Genomic DNA, 14,853 nt, shown 5'->3' with positions numbered 1-14,853 from the left:
TTTTTCCAGTAGTCATGTATGGATGTGAGAGTTGGACCATAAAGAAAGCTGAGCGCCGAAGAATTGATGCTTTTGAACTGTGGTGTTGGAGAAGACTCTTGAGAGCCCCTTGAACAGCAAGGAGATCAAACCAGTCCATCCTAAAGAAAATCAGTCCTGAATATTCATTGGAAGGACTGATGCTGAAGCTGAAGCTGCAATACTTTGGCCACCTGATGCGAAGAACTGACTCATAGGAAAAGACCCTGATGCTGGGAAAAATTGAAGGCAGGAGGAGAAGGGGATGACAGAGGATGAGATGGCTGGATGGCATCACCAAATCAATGGATGTGAGTTTAACTAAGCTCTGGGAGTTGGCGATGGACAGGGAAGCCTGGCGTGCTGCAGTCCATGGGGTTGCAAAGAGTCAAACATGACTGACTGAACTGAACTGAATCAATAGAAGTAATATGAGTGTGTTCCTAATGCACACGTTTACATGGTTCACGTGTGCTTCCGTGATTACTGTATGTGTCACATGAAATGTGGTGACTGTGCCCCCCACTGTGTAAACCCACCACACACTCTGCTCTTTCAGTACAGATGTTGCAGGCAGGACACTGACACGAACTCTAAGCTGCTGTAGCTTTTTCTCTGAGCATCACATGCAGTTGATACTTTTCTGCAAAACCAGGGGCTGCATCTCAATGTCCTGAACCCACACTGTGCAGCCTTTTGCTTTGTCACCACAACAAGGTTGGCCAGAGGGGAAGAATGCTGTGATGCAGGGTCTTCAGCAGCCTGGAAATTCCTGGAGGTGGTGCTGTCTGGGCACCAATTGTCTGGTGTGGCTCCTGGTCCCACCATGGGGGAATCCAGTTAGACTGACAGGTCCCTGACCTCCAAACAGCCAAATGTCTCTTCCAAGTGTTCTGGGCACCCCTGTAACAGCGTCTGGGCTGCTCACAGTCCATAGAATGTGAGAGTGGTCGGCTATACCTGCCTGATTCCTGGTGGTAGGCAGTGTAATGATGACTGTTGAATGGTTTTCAGTTTATGTTGACAAACAGCCTCAGCCAACCCACTGAAAGAGTAGTGTTGTCTGCATTTGGGAGCCTTCACTTTAATGCAATCAGGTTTCCCTCCCCCTTTCAGCTTCCAAGCAAAGCAGTGGTCCAGCTGTTAAAAGTCTGACACTTTACTTGGAGTTTTGATTAGAAATTTCAGGGTATGGAATTGTTAAATGGCACCAGGTTTCTGTAGGAATGATGGCTTCACATATGAGTCATATAAAATCTTCATAGTTTTACTGGAGAGCTGTACTGAAGCCTAGTAAGGGGGTTTTGAGGGTTTGTCCAAGACTGAGGAACAAAGAATAATCTTCAGATCTCTGCCCACCCTGGTAAATAGGCGTGAAAGTCCCACAGTCGTGTCCGACTCTTTGTGTTTCCATGGACTGCAGCCTGTTCCGCTCCATGGAATTCTCCAGGCAAGAGTACTGGGGTGGGTTGCTTTTCCTTCTCCAGGGGATCTTCCCAACCCGGGGATCGAACCCAGGTGTCCCACATTACAGGCAGATTCTTTACCAGCTGAGCCACCAGGGAAGCCCAAATAGGCATGAGAGTGACCAAAACCGAAAATATCATCTCCAGTGGTATTTCTCCTAAAAGCACTGAAGTGGACCAATCAGCATTGCTAGATGGGAAGACGGTAAGTGAAGGTCAAGGACACTGGCATCAAGAAGGACCTGGGAGAGGTGCGCGTGCAGGGCTGGTTCGTTACGGGGCTGCACGTGCGTCACACCGGACGGCGCCAGCCAGGCAGATGTGTCCCGGCCTCTGCCTCTCGCGTCAGGACACTCCCTTCCTGACTGAGCCCGTGGGTGTTGGCCCTCTGTGACCTATGTGAAATCGATGCTCCATTTTCAAGCGTGGGTTAAAAAGTGGTCACTGTGGGTTGGTGGTGTAGTTTTCCAAATTAAGCGGCTGACCGACTGGAGGGTCACAGAGGAGGTGTCCATCAGTGGAGAGAAGGCCCGCTTTGTCCGCGGTGAGATGAAAAGTGGCCTCGGAACAGTCTTCCCCACAGACTCTGCAGACGCCGGGCTTGGGGGCACCTGAGGGGCCTCCTCACCTCAACCCAGGGCCCCCGCCACCCTCCTTCCTGTGGCTGCCTCCCCGGACCCCCTGCCCCGCGCCTGCCGGCCCCCACCCTGCCTTCCTCTAATCCAGCCGCCCTCGCCCGGCCTTCCCTGCTGGGCCCGCCCACCTGCCGAGACCCCAGGGCCAGGCCTTCACCCTGCACAGCTCTGGGCCTGGGGATGTCATGGCTGCCTGGTCCCCGACCCGGGCGGCTCCCTCCCTCACCCGCATCCCCTGCGGGGCGCCAGATGGCCCTGACCCATCACTGTCTTGCCGTCTCCCTCGGGGGCAGCTCATCCGCTCCTGTGTCTCCCACTGAGGACCCCACATTACCCCTAGGTGCCCAGCCCCTGCTCACACCCCTGCTGACTGTGACTCTGAAATCTGGGGACGGCTGCCCTATGACCCTGCCACCCCCAGCTCCTTGGTGTCACCAACCCTCATGCTGAAATGGATGAGCCAGTGGGAGGTGTTTCTCAATCACAGACACGCGGCCTGACGGTGTGTAACGAGACCCCACACAAGTTCTGATGATAGCTGAGGGTGAAATGTATGTTCCGGTGCCACTTTTTGGTATTTTAACCGTTTCTTCTCCCTTTCATGTGAGAGGTTTGCCTCTTCTGTTTCACTCACCTGCTGGTTGACTTTTTCTCAGGTTCTCTCCACATTCATCTCTGAGGGAGTGTGCTTTGCTTCCTGTCCTGAAAAGTCCCTCTGGCTTTATTCTTTACCTCACTGAAGGTCAGGGCTTGCCGTCCTGGTTGGAGCAGGCCTGTGGCCCTGTGGTCGCTCTGCCTGGTGTTTTCTGTCAATCAGGGCCTGTTTGGGCTGCTGAGACGATCCTGGCTTGTTTCCACTCATCCGTCAGGTGCTGCCGCCCGTTGACTGGGATTTAAGAGTGATGTCACTCACACTTGGAGCTGCCCCATCATGGGGTGCAGCCCACTCTGTCCCTGGGGCCCCCTTCCCGTTAGAATGTGTGGAGTTGGTTCAACTGTCCTCGCAGAGAGTCCGACATGACTTAGCAACTGAACAAGAACAGCAGCAAGAGGAAAGGAGCCCAGCTTTCAGCTGGTGAGCTTCTAGCTCCACTTTGGAAAAAGAAAGACAAGATGGAGACAAGCATAGCCATCACCCTGAGGAGTATGAAGGCAGCAATGGAGATTTTTAATGACAGAGAAGTTGGTGTCCACACTGGAGGTACCACAAGGCTGGCATTCGGAGGGAAGCTGCTGGAGACCATCACCATCTTTGCAATTCAGCGACCCCACAGGCAGGTCAGACGAGTGGCCTCTGCTTGCAGCTCACTCCTGATGTCCGGGGTTAAGTCTGGGGTTACAGTTGCATTTGCCCACTCAGGCGGCTGTAACAGAGTATTATGGATGTAGTGCGAACAACAGACATTTATTGTCTCCCGTCCTGGAGGCTGGAATCCAAGACCCAGGTGTGGGCAGGACTTGTCCCCCTGAGGCCTCTCCCCTTGGCCTGTGGATGGCCGTCTCCTGCCCGTGTCCTTGCTTGGCCACCCTGTGTGTGTGGGTCTCTATATCCTGATCCCCTCTTCCCACAAGGACACTGGGTCTATTGGATCAGGACACACCCGAATGGCCTCATTTAACTCAATCACCTGTTCAAAGACCTTGCCTCCAAAGGCAGGCCTGCTCAGAGGTGCCGGGGGCAGGGCTTCCACACACACGTCTGAGGGGCAGACTCTGAGCATCACACCAGCCAGAGGCATGCGGCCCTTTGTGTGAAAGTGGTAGACTGGCACCCCCACGGTTCTGGGGTTGAGCTTCCCCCACGGTTCTGGGGCTGAGCTTCCCCCACGGTTCTGGGGCTGAGCTCCCTCCACGGTTCTGGGGCTGAGCTCCCTCCACGGTTCTGGGGCTGAGCTTCCCCCACGGTTCTGGGGCTGAGCTTCCCCCACGGTTCTGGGGCTGAGCTTCCTCCACGGTTCTGGGGCTGAGCTTCCTCCACGGTTCTGGGGCTGAGCTTCCTCCACGGTTCTGGGGCTGAGCTCCCGGGCAGAACATGACCTGTCTGAGGACTGGAACACTTGCACCTACAGCTCCTGGGGAAAGGACATGCATTTGGAACATGAGTTGGGACCTGGCTTAGTGTGTAGGTAGTGCCCACAGGCCGAGCAGACCCTCTCCTAACTGGCCGTGTCCTGGCATCCTGTGCTAAGCCAGGGCTCCCAGAATGAAGCCTCTCCCAAGTTCCTGTTAGGGCATGTCTGTCAAGGGGAGGGTTTGTGATCCATATGGTGATGGCTGGAGCTGGAGGCATGGTGCAGACTTTCGGGGACTGAGCACAGACGTGGGCGGGATGAGATGACACGCTCAGACACGTCTGTGCACGGGTCAGTACACGAGTGTCCCTTCAGGCATCGATGCCTGGATCCGAGTATCTTGGAGGTCGTTGGTGTTTATTTACTGGACACGCTCCACCATTGCTTTGGACATGCCAGCCGCAGCTGTGAGTGTTTGGGATCACCTGAATTTCTCAAACAGCAAAGAACCTTTGCGGTTCACGCTACTTCTGTGTTATTCCCACGTCTGCCCCCTTTGCCCTGGGATCACTAGATCTTCCCTGTTTACACCTCGGCCTCCCTCGTCCAGGGGGTGCGTCTGCCCAGGTGAGCTGTTACCTCTGATCAGCCTGAGAGGCAGTGCGGTTCTGAGATTCCAGCCTGGACAAGAGCAGTGGCGGGGCGCGGATGTGGCCTTGGATCTGTCATCCCAGGGACAGATGTTGACTGCGGAACGGTGAAAGTGCCTGAGTTTGACCCCGACTCTGACCCTGACCCCAAGCCTAACCCTTCGATCTCATCTACCCCATAGACACACAGGCTCCTCTTTAGTGGGGAAGACTTTTACTTTGAAAAATACTCTGACAGTAGGTAAGGGTTACCTTCCGGAAGGTTCAGTTACTCAAGAAATACCTGCCTTCAGGCCGTGTGTGAAGCATTTCAGGGGCGCATCAGGTAAGCCGGTGAAGCAGGCTTGGGGATTGCCGGGCCTTGTAATGTTCCTTCACTGGTCCAGGTGCGCGCCCAGCATGGATGGGTACAGAGAGAACTTTCCTGTAGAGGATTCAGTTGGCGGAGGCAACTCACCGTGTTACGGGCCGGGTGGAGGGTGTTCAGGAGGGTGGGACGCGGCCGGGGAAGGGGTGCGAGCGGTCACAGGACCGTCGGTCGGGCGCCCTCTCCCCTGACCTCCGAGTCTCTGCAACAGATAGGGCTGAGCTCACCCGCCCCCTCCCGCCGGCAGGAGGAATGCGCCCACAAAACTTCCGCTTTGTGGAACTCTGTTTCTGGGGTCCGTCTGCCTCTGAGGGCAGCTTCAAGGTCTGTAAGGGCTCCGTGCCCGACTCCGCTTCCCTCCTACGAGCCCTTGGCCCTGTCTGCGGTAGCTGCCTCTCCTCGGTTCGCCGCGCTGGCCCCGCCTCTGCGCTGCCCCCGGCCCCGCCCGGCGTCTTCGGGGTGGGTAGGGAGACCAGGGGCGTTTCTCCCCCTCCCTCGGGGTCTCGGCTTGAGTCTGGGCTCTCTCCCCGGCTCTGCGCCTGGCCTCCCAGCGCAGGGGTGGGCCGGCTCCCCGCGCCGGTTCTGGGGGCCTCGCTGACTGGTTCCCGCCCCTCAGGCCTCTCAGCTTCAGGGATGTGAAATGAACGCCCTTTGTGGTGAGAAAGGAAGCAGAGGAGAAGAGGAAAGGCTCACCCTGTGACCAGGAAAGCTGCAATCACAGGAGAGGGGCGGGACCTCCCGGGAGGGCGGTGGGCAGGGGCGGGGTGCGGCCAGGACCCCCTCCCCGCCACCCAAGCACCTGGCGGCTCAGGCCCCGTGACCCTGCTGTAATGTCTGCTGGTCCCACTGAGACCCCACAGGCTGCAGCCGTGGGCCCCGGGCCAGGCCGGGGGAGCACCGCGGTCAGGACCCCGCGTCTTGCTGATAAGGAGGCCGCTGGGTCCCTCGGAGGGGCAGGCTGGGCGCTGTCATTCTCCTAGGCTCGTGCTTCTCCTCTCGGCACTTCCCTCTGTTACCTGTTTATGAATCTTGTCTCCGCCCACCCCATCCCCCCCCACCCCTCACCCCCCGCGCGCGCCAAGCCAAGCCCAGGCAGCATCTCAGGGAGGGGGTGAGGCCACCGGTTACCACAGTCACAGTACCCGCATCTCAGCTCAGCGGCCATGGTGACTAGCAACAAGATGACGTCATGACCTCTGACCCCTCAGCAGGAGGCTCTGCGTTGGAGGGACTTGGAGAGTTGCTGACGTCAGTGCGCGGTGGTCAGGCTAACTGCCCTGGAAGTGAGCCCGGGGCCCTGAAGGAAGGGGGAGCGGGGATCCCTGGCACCCCTGAGCTGTAGACCCTGTCCTTGCCCACTTCCCGGTCATGCCCCCACACCCCCCTAGATAAAGGGCTGGACCTGGGCCTGTTCTTACTTCCCCCGCTCATGAGGCTCATCAGGGGCTCATCTCAGCCCCCAAGAGCCAAGGTCAGCAGATGGGGGACACAGTGCTGCCTTTTACTGGTGAGTACATGTCAAATGATCGATGATGATTAAGTGCTTACAACAAATGCCCGGAGGATGGAGCGGCTGTCTGTGGGGCGTGTCCTCCGGCTTCAGGGGAGGAAGGCCCATCCCCGTCTCCCCTTCTTCTGGCCGGTCCCGCGTCTGTTTATGAGCTTTGCACCTCCTCCAGGCGCTGGCGTTTGTCACCTCCATGCAACACGATACTGCACGCTAATCCGCACCTAGTGTGCGAATTTGTGCAGTTTTTAAAAAGAATTGTCTGCTCATGTCCTCTGCCCGTTTTCCACTGAGGATTTGTGTTTGCTTCACACTTGGGCACGTGATAATAAACACCTGCTTCAGGGCAGCCCACGACACTGCATTTGATGGTGAAACTCTTTAAACTTTAAATTTCAAGTTGATGGTGACAGGAGCACACGTGCTGCCCTGCTGATCTTGTCACTCAAGGAGAACAGGGTTTCTGGGGGCAATTGCCAAGTGAATACTGAGTGTCTTCGTGCATTTGAACTACCCCTGCATCCAAAAAGATTTGAGCCGGTTTTTGATAAAATGCTCCTATAAATAACTACACGAAAATAGAAATGCATACTGAAAATTACTAGAGAGGGTGAGAAGATGCTGACATCAAAACCATGCCAGAAGCAGGTTCCCGCAGCTGACGTTCAGTTTAGTTCTAAAGTTTTTATTTATCAAGGCAAAGACACATCATCTTCAAATGCAAGTGCATTCATTTCTAAATTTGTTGCACCAACTAAGCTTCAGCCTAATTCTCCTAAAGACTGGGAAAGTAATCTTAATCCTTCTAGAAAGTATCAGAACCACCATGCTCTCTGGTGTTTAACTTTTTCTAGGCAACACAGCTCGCTGTGCCCTCTGGCAGCCCTCTGGCTTCATCTGACCTGAGCAGGCACACTGGTTCTTCAAGGGTGATTTTGTTTCTATTTATTTGTGGTTGTATTATGTTGGCTTGAAGCACTGAGCAGAACTCCTGGGACAATTAAGCCACATTCATTAAGAAAGATTTAGCTGAGTCAACAATATTCTTATTTGGGCTCCAAAAGAATGCAGACTACAACACTATGTAGAAAAGGCTGAAATCAGGATCTTCTAACAGGAATACTTGCACAAATGGTTGGCAATTTTTTTTTTTACTAAGAATGAGAATGCGTGGCCTGTGTTGCTGCATATTGTATGTTAATTATCACCTTTTTTTTTTTTTTTAAACTAAAAATGCCTGATTGTTAATGAAAGTAAGGAGACAAGACCCTTGGGTGTTATTAATGGCTCTGAAGAACCCATAATCTGTTGGTGTGCTTACATTTTAAAGATCACAATTTATAATGAAAGCAGATAAGAAAAGAGGAATATTCTTGTTTATCCAATTAAAGCAATTTCTCTTTTTTGTGTTTAACTATCACAGGGGTCAAACCCTATGGTTTTTCCCAGTAGTCATGTAGAGATGTGAGACTTGGCCCCTAAAGAAGGTTGAACACTGAAAATTGATGCTTTTGAACTGTGGTGTTGGAGAAGACTCTTGTACAGCAAGGAGATCAAACCAGTCAATCCTAAAGGAAATCAGTCCTGAATATACATTGGAAGGACTGATGCTAAAGCTCCAATACTTTGGCCACCTGATGGGAAGAGCTGACTCATTGGAAAAAACCCTGATGCTGTGAAAGACTGAAGGCAGGAGAAGGGGACCATAGAGGAGGAGATGGTTGGATGGCATCACTGACTTAATGGACATGAACTTGAGCAAACTCTGGAAGATGGTGAAGGACAGGGAAGCCTAACATGCTGCAGTTCATGGGGCTGCAGAGTCAGACATGACTCAGCAACTGAACAAGGGTCAGTAAACTATGAATCCTGGCCTGAACGAGTCCATCGGTGTTTGTGTAAATAAAGCTTTATTGGCACTCAGCCACGCTTGTTGGTCGTATCGCCTGTGCTACTATGAGCTTGAAGGGAAGACCTGGGCTGCTGCGACCGAGACCAAATGGACCTGCAGAAGGAGGAGTTTATGTCTGGCCCTTTGCAAGAAACCGCACTGCCACAGCTTCATCATGTACCTTTCATGGCTAATCTAGGATTTTCCAGCACTTACCCTGGTCTAGCACTGGAAATACCAAGGTGAGGGAAAGCCCCTCACGGGCTCCCTCAGGCCCTGAGAGACACGGTCAGGCCCCTCCTACATGGGGCTGAGCGCAGCGGTGGTGAGCATGAGGAGCCGAGGGGCCTGGATGGCACAGAGCGCTGGCGGGCTAGGGGGGGCTGGGGGCACCTCTGCTTAGTTGCAGGATGAGCAGGTGCTCTCCAGAAGACGACACTCGCTGGAGCAGGATGCCCTAGTGTCTGCAGCTCTGGGGACAGGAGAGACCCTGGGGCACTCGAGGAGTGGAAGGGCCTGGAGACAGCCGCACACAGGGCAGGACAGAGCTGGTAAAGGCTGCGGCTCAGTCCCACAGAGCCCGCTGATCAGGGGGAAGACATTATTCAGACCAAAAGGAAGTCGTGGAAGGTGTTTAGGTGCAGGCCTGATGTGATAGAGCATCACTTTGAAGCCTTACTCCCAGCTGCAGTGAGAAGAGTGAATGGCAGTTCATGAGAGCTGATGCGGGTGGGTCATTTTCTACTGCAGTAGTCCAGGCAGGAGGACATCATACCCTGGACTATCAGCAGGCATGGAGCTGCAGAGAGAGGATGACTCTTTCTACTCACGCCTCCCTCCATCCTTTCATCATCCACATACCCATCTACGAATCCATGAACCCACCCACCAACCACCCTCTGTCTACCCATCCACCCATCCAGCTGTTCATACTTTCACCACCACCCACCCACCATACTTCCATCTACCCACCCACCATCCATCTACACTCATCCATCCATCCACCCTCCACCCACCCACCCACCCACCCATCTATCCCCTAGTGCCAACCAGGTCCTCCCACATGAGCTGCCCACATCCACCCCACATGGCCCTGGCACAGGGCCATGCACGTCGGTGGTGGGCGAAGGGGCTGAGGAGGTGGCAGAGACCCAGAGGCTGGTGCTGGCCCATCATGGCCTGGGTGGTGTCTGGGGTCAGACTGGAGTGGCCGGAGCCTACCCCTCTGAGGTCAGCCTCTGTGCAGTCCCTGTGGGCACGTGTACTGCAGAAATACAGACCCAGGGCTGACCCCGTTGTCAGAGGCAGCAGGAAATAGGGTGTATCAGAACCAATAGGCTCTACTGTCTATTATCTATCAATTATCTATTATCTGTCTAGAGACTGATTTATGTTAAGGAAATAGCCCACACAACTGTAGGGCTGGCAAGTAAGAAATCTGCAGGGAAGACCAGCAGCTGGAGACCCAGGAACAAGCTGATGCTGTAGTTGGAGTCTGAGGCTGTGATTGGGCACAGACCCCTCTTCCTTGGGGAAGCTCAGTGTTTCCTCATAAGGCCTTCAGCTGACTCGAGGAGGCCACCACGTTATGGAGGATGACCTGCTCTACTCAAAGTCTGCAGACTTAATTTTCAATTCTATCTAAAAACATCTTCATGGTGACATCTAGGTGGTGTTTGACGCCAAATAGTACTGTGGAGCTATGGTCTGAATGTTCATGTCCACCCAAATTCATATGTTGGACTCCTAATCCCCAGAGTAATAGTGTCAGGAGGTGAGGACTTGGGGAGGTGATGGGTCATGAGGGTGGGGCCCAGTGAATGGGGTTAGTGCCCTTAGAAAAGAGACCCCAGGGAGGTTACTGGGAGAGGTCAGCATCTGCAACTGTGAGGCCAGCCTTCGCAGGAACCCAACCAGGTCAGCACTTTAATCTCAGACATCCAGCCTCCAGATTGTGAGAATTAACTGCTGTTTATAAATATCTAGCGTATATAACTTCCCATAGAAAGACACACAGCCTAGCCAAGGTGACATAAAATGAACCATCAGGTATGGACTTAATTGCCACCTGATTTTTACATTTTCCCAACTGATCAAGAGTTTTCTTTGGGCTAGATTTGTTCTTCAGCCTGAGGTTGGTGCCTTGGCGGGGACACATCAGTGAAGTGTGAGTGTGAGTGACAGGCGGGGGTGGGCGGTCCAGCCCTGCAGCCACGGTTCTTCATGGTGATGCTCTCTTCCAGGGCTGACCTCTGAGCTCTTGGCCACCACCTATGGCCAGCACAGGGCGAGGGGAGGGGACAGCCCGAGCACAGGCCCACCTGCCTGCATGGGGTGGAAGGGGGCCTGGAGGTGTGTAGCTGGGCCACACTGTCCTGTTCAGAACATCTCACCCCAGTGGTGCCTCTGCAGCCCATGTGGAACAGTGCAGATCCCAGAAGTTATAGACGTATTTTGTAGCAGTGACATTTAGAAAGTAGGAGGCATTTAGCTTGTGCTCACAAAGAGAAGATGCTTTATTGTTGATGATTATCTGTTCTCCTTTTTTTTGCCAAGAAATAAAATAGGAAATTATTAAAACCTTTCCAGTTTTTTATTTTATCTGAGGATTCATCTGTGAAGAAATACTGAATAAATTGTCTTTGCAACCAAAGGAAAGACTTCTTATCTCCTTGCATTTGGAGTAATTACCCTGTGTCTTGCATTATGGTATTAGGAAATGGACCAGAAAGTATGCTGATTGAATATCATTTTAAAAACAAGCTCATAGGATGTGTTTGGCACCCAGCTCTGCTCACTGAAGCAGTTCGGCAGGAGGGACAGGACCTCCTGAAGGGTGGGGAGTCGTGGCTGGCGCCTGGGACGGCCACATGCAGACAGGGGTTCTGGTGGGAAGGTTTCCTGAGGCTCTGGTTCCACTGCCATGGACAAGGCTGGGAGCCTGGGAGCTCAGAGTAGATCCTTGCGGCCCTGGCTTTTAAGCCAAGAGGCACAGAAGCACAGAGACAGAGAGAATGAGACAGAGACAGGGAGAGGGACTCCTGGAGGCTCTGTAACCAGGAGAGTGATCCCACTTGTGGGGCTCCACCCACACGACCTCACCACCTCCCCAAGGCCCCACCTCCTGACAGCATGGCACTGGGGATTCCGGACAACCCTGTCCAGCACAGCACGGCTGCGTGTCCGGTGACTCCCGCTGCCCTTGGCCAAGGCATGGTTAGAGCCCAGGTGGAGAGGGAGCCAAGGCAGAGGAAGGCACAGCCCTGTCCCCAAGCTCACGCACGTCTGCCTGTGTCCCCAGGGAAGCGAGGACCATGTCTCATCTCAGTTTGCTCAGTTTGGAATCTGAGATCACGTAATTAAAAGCAGAAAAGCAGATGGTATACACGGAGATGTCAAGGGCTTCCCCCGCGGCTCAGATGGTAAAGAATCTGGCTGCAATGCAGGAGACCCAGGTTCAATCCCTGGGTCAGGAAGATCCCCTGGAGAAGGGAATGGCAACCCACTCCAGTGTTCTTGCCTGAGTTCCATGGACAGAGGAATCCGTGAGGATACAGTCCGTGGGGCCGCAAGAGTCGAATAAAACTGAACCACCACCCCACCACACCAAGATTTCACCTTTATTACACAGTTGAGGGTGAGGGTCTCTCAAAGGAAAAATATATGCAAAGATATATCTGACTTAAATGAAACTATCTTTTGTTTTCAGGGTAAAAAATGTGAGGTGTCAAAACATGCCTGAATTCACATCTGTAAGATCTCTTTTGAGACCTCAGTTTTTCTTGATTATTAAAGCTGTCACTTTAAACAAAGAATTAAACAAGAGATAAAAATTGAAATTTTGCCCACAGGGAAGTAAAAGCACTCTGAAAAGGATTAAGGGAATCTTCTCTTCACACTTTGTTCTATTAGGGGCCAGGCGCTGGTGTCTGCTTCTGTGTGTGGGGTGGCCCTGCCTGCGGTCCGGCTCTGCCTAGCGCAGTGGTGTGGCCCGGGCAGCCCAGGCTGGAGAACGGGCCTGCAGGGGCTGCAGGGGCTGTGGGGGCTGTGGGGGCAGGCCGGTAGGTCGGCCTCACCACTGGGACAGAGACCCTGACTCCCGGAGACAGGACAAGAATCGAGTCACTTGAGAGGCGACCAGCTTGGGAGCGGGGGCCCAGGACTCAAAGCAGGGGAGGCAGGCAGCTCCCCCTCAGGAGGGGCTCCGGGCAGCGGCCCCGAGGGGGGTCACCGGGGCTCCTGCCCGGCCTCACACCCTGCGTTCAACCCCGAGGAAGCTGGGGGGCTGCCTTCCCTGCGTGTGCATGGCCGCCACCCTCTCCCGGCCCCGCCCCCACGGCCGGGCTGTCCCCCTGGGGACGAGGCGGGGGTCCACTGCGCATGGCCGCCTCCTCCCGGGACAGGCCTTCACCTGGTAGGGACCAGCCGGCTGGCTTCTCCAAAGCCCCCAGGTGGGCTGGGACTGCTCCCACCCAGGACAGGGGTGTGGGGAAGGGAGGACCCCGGCTGGACCATGCAGCCACCTTGTCACTTCAGTTCTGTCAAGACTCTCCCAGACTCGGAGGCTGTGGCCTGGCCTGGGATCTCCGTTGTGCTCCTGGACTCACCTGGAGCCTGACCACGGATGCTGGGTCCCCCCAGGCTGGGCCCACAGGTGGGCGCTCTGGGTGAGACCCGCTGGTGTGGAAGGGATGGGGAGGAGCAGAGTGCAGAGCGGCCTGGGTCCTTACTTGTTGGGGGCTCATGCTAGTGTGTAAAGGCACACTGGTCACTTCCTAGGCCTGTGGAGAATCGTAGGGAAAATCCCGCACCTTGGCAGCTGGTGCTTCTCTAACTGAGTCTGCAAAGGGACATCACAAGGCCCTTCGGGCGGAATTCCTTTCTGCTTCTCCAGCAACTACTCCACGTGGCCAGGCTGCCCCACTCCCAGGTCTACTCCTGACTCAGGCAGCGCAGAAGCCAGTCTCTCCTCTCACAAAGGCAACCGTCTGACCCACTGGCTCCATTCCTCAGCCTCCAAAAGCCTGCAAGCTTTTCGTCCCTGGCATGCGAGGGCGTTTCTGTCTCCTTCTCAAGGATACCTGTCCCACATCCTTGCCCACCTTCCCCCCATGCTTCTACCATGGCTGATTCACATTCTGTCTCTAATTGCACTTTCCAGTTGTTCGGTCGCTGAGTCGTGTTCAACTCTTTGCCACCCCGTGGACTGCAGCACACCAGACTTCCCTGTCCTTCACTGATCCTGGAGTTTGCTCAAACTCATGTTCACTGAGTGGGTGATGCCATCCAACCATCTCCTCCTCTGTCGTCCCCTTCTCCTCCTGCCCTCAATCTTTCCCAGCATCAGGGTCTTTCCCAATGAGTCAGCTCTTTGCATCAGGGGGCAAAAGTACTGAAGTTTCAGCTTCAACATCGGTCCTTCCAATGAATATTCAGGGTTGATTTCTTTAGAATTGACTGGTTGGATCTCCTTGCTGTCCAAGGGACTCTCAAGAGTCTTTTCCAGGACTGAAGAATCGAAAACATCGATTCTTCAGTGCTAAGCCTTATTTATGGTCTAGCTTTCACATCCATACATGACTACTGGAAAAACCATAGCTTTGACTATATGGACTTTAGTCAGCAAAGTGATGTCTCTGCTTTTTAATATGCTATCTAGGTTGGTCATAGCTTTTCTTCTAAGGAGCAAGGGTCTTTTAATTTCATGGCTGCAGTCACCATCTGCAGTGATTTTGGAGCCCAAGAAAATAAAGTCTGTCACTGTTTTCATCGTTTCCCCACCTATTTGCCATGAAGTGATGGGACCAGATGCCATGATCTTAGTTTTCTGAATGTTGAGTTTCAAGCCAACTTTTTCACTCTCCTCTTTCACTTTCATCAAGAGGCTCTTCAGCTCCTCTTCAATTTCTGCCATTATTGTGGTGGTCATCTGCATATCTAAGATTATTGATATTTCTACCAGAAATCTTGATTTCAGCTTGTGCTTCATCTAGTCCGGCATTTCACATGATGCACTCTGCGTATAAGTTAAATAAACAAGGTGACAATATACAGCCTTGACGTACTCTTTTCCAATTTGGAACCAGTTTGATGTTCCATGTCTGGTTCTAACTGTTGCTTCTTTTTTTTTTTTTGGTGTAGAACATTTATTTATTTATTCCATGGAACACTCGAAGTTTAGATCAGTGGGAATTTTAATCAAAGAATTGTACATTTTCTTCCTACATATATCGCTTTGTATTAGGAAATGACATTGTGATCCATTTCACTACAATATTACAAAATATTTACAAGAAAATATTAAAAA

At 53.3% G+C, this 14,853-nt stretch overlaps 2 long non-coding RNA genes across 13 annotated transcripts; one reads left to right on the top strand and one right to left on the bottom strand.

Annotated features, from left to right (window-relative positions):
- Positions 1 to 3,264: 3,264 nt before the first annotated feature.
- Positions 3,265 to 6,369, bottom strand: LOC147374762 (uncharacterized). Of its 12 annotated transcripts, none has more exons than XR_015154292.1 (5): positions 6,291 to 6,339; positions 5,065 to 5,797; positions 4,771 to 4,878; positions 3,748 to 4,191; positions 3,265 to 3,483 (listed from the first exon to the last, which is right to left on the bottom strand). It is a non-coding gene; the product is annotated as an uncharacterized LOC147374762 (long non-coding RNA). The 12 variants fall into 12 exon arrangements; XR_015154270.1 differs by having other exon boundaries at positions 5,069 to 5,797; XR_015154286.1 differs by lacking the exon at positions 6,291 to 6,339 and adding an exon at positions 5,948 to 6,269.
- On the top strand, positions 6,235 to 8,578 carry LOC147374761 (uncharacterized). Its single transcript, XR_015154306.1, has 2 exons — positions 6,235 to 6,655; positions 8,079 to 8,578. It is a non-coding gene; the product is annotated as an uncharacterized LOC147374761 (long non-coding RNA).
- Positions 8,579 to 14,853: the final 6,275 nt, after the last annotated feature.

This window comes from Bos grunniens, chromosome 3, assembly GCF_055505025.1.
Source record: "Bos grunniens cultivar Pamir isolate PY7600 chromosome 3, Bosgru_T2T1.0, whole genome shotgun sequence".
Lineage (NCBI taxonomy): Eukaryota > Metazoa > Chordata > Mammalia > Artiodactyla > Bovidae > Bos > Bos grunniens.
Note: the sequence above shows the minus strand (reverse complement) of the source record. Positions and strands in the feature narration are given on the sequence as shown.